Raw genomic sequence first — 1,865 nt, 5'->3', positions numbered from 1 at the left:
CAGTAGACGGAATTTTGCAACGTTCCGAATAAATAAAAAAGATTTTCCGTACGTTTCCAAGGCAGTTGAAAAATGCGTATAATTTTCGTCACGAAATTGACACTTTAACGGAGGAAAACGGGTTGCAGAAACGGGTTTATACGTTAGCGAAATTTGATATTTTTATGGTGGATCCCAGTGCTTTAAACTATACTCTAATATATGCCAAAAAAAATTAATTGAGAATTTGTTTATTATTGACTCAATTTTGCACCTAAGTGTATGTGTGCTGTGCACACCCGGTATAAGTGAAACCTTCATAAAATCATCGGAATTTTATTGTAGTCTTCTGGTGTGTATTTTATTAAACTCTCGTGAATTATAAATTGCCACAAATATAACTGTTCTCTCATGGTCCAAACTGCTTTCACAAGCAATTTAGGAAAGACATTGATTCCAGTTTTTGTGCATTGAGTTCTATTTGTGGAGAACTATACGAGCTCCATCATGTGTGTTATGATTTATTACACCTCTGCCTGCTCTCGTCATTAGGCTTTTAAATTGAATTACTATATCAATATTAGGATTGTCTAAAGCTTTCTCATTATCCACCCACGCCTCTAAAAGACTTAGAAAATTATACGATGCACTAAGGGGTATTTGAGCCAAAAAACCGGTCAAAATTATTTAGGGGCCTATATTATCTCAAAATACAACAGAAAACAATATCTAATCAATTTTTTGGACTTATTAATAAAAATACATAAAAAAACAGAAAAAAAAATTTTAAAGTAAAAATTTTATAAAATTTGATTTTATTCGGAGTCAGTGCCATCCGATTCGCTGTCGCTGTTAACATCCGAATCCTCTTCATCATCATCAATATCTTCAACAGTACTGTCGTCCGACCTATTTAAGTTCGTTGCAGCCAGAGCTGGGCACTTTAAGATTACGATTACATTTGGATTACTTAGGATTACGATTATTGTAATTGTAATCCCGAAATTTTTCAGAATTACGATTACTGTAATTGTAATTATAACATGCTTGATTGCGAATACTTTAATTGTAATCCCTAAAATTTTACATTTACGACTACTGTAGTCGTAATCGTACTTTTTATGATTACGATTATAGCATTGAGGATTACGATTACAGTAGTCATAATCGTTGAATTTTAGGATTACAATTAAAGTAATCGCAATCATGCAATTCATGATCACGATTACGGTAATAAAGAAATTAGTTTGGCTTAGAGCAAATATTAATTTTTATACACTAAAATGGATTTAAATTATGCATTCGCATATTTGTTTGAAATTGTTGTAATATTCTACACAGACTTGTGGTCGCAGTATTTCCAATAAAGTTTGATTTTGATTCACTGTCCACCTTATGTTGTCACACAAAGGGGAGGGACCTACAGTTTTACGCCGACCCGAAAGACGATTGCATATTTTTTCATGACAGAAATACATTTGGAGGTTTGCCATTGCCTGCCGAGAAGCGACAGCTATTTGAAAAAAACGTATTTTGTTTTTACTTTTTGGGTTGAACCGGGCTTGAATACAAGCCCTGCGATACTTCGCCGACCTTCATGGGAAGGCATGGCATATTGATAGCTGCGGTCCAAGAGACGAAGTTGCACAGTAATTCAACACTGTTGAATTCTGCCGGGTACAACGTGCACCGTCGAGATCGCGAGCGGGATAGTGGTGGAGGCTTAGCGTTCATTACGCACCACACCGTGCACTATCGTCTTATCGAAGCAGACATCGACCGCAGAGATACCACCCTAGAATGTCAGGGCATTGCTATCCGGTCAGGCGATGTTGAGCTCGAAATATTTAACGTTTATATACCCCCTGTCAGAGGTGAAACCCGTA

General features: G+C 36.2%; 1 protein-coding gene across 4 annotated transcripts in view; it reads right to left on the bottom strand.

Annotated features, from left to right (window-relative positions):
* The window catches only part of LOC118738671 (MOXD1 homolog 2), a 1,114,343-nt gene that overhangs the window by 1,087,359 nt on the left and 25,119 nt on the right, over window positions 1–1,865 (bottom strand). The window lies entirely within an intron of this gene.

The sequence above is a fragment of the Rhagoletis pomonella genome, unplaced genomic scaffold (genome assembly GCF_013731165.1).
Source record: "Rhagoletis pomonella isolate Grant_MI unplaced genomic scaffold, Rhpom_1.0 Rhpom_scaffold_00005, whole genome shotgun sequence".
NCBI classification, from domain to species: Eukaryota; Metazoa; Arthropoda; class Insecta; order Diptera; family Tephritidae; genus Rhagoletis; species Rhagoletis pomonella.
This window is presented reverse-complemented; position numbering and strand designations above follow the sequence as displayed.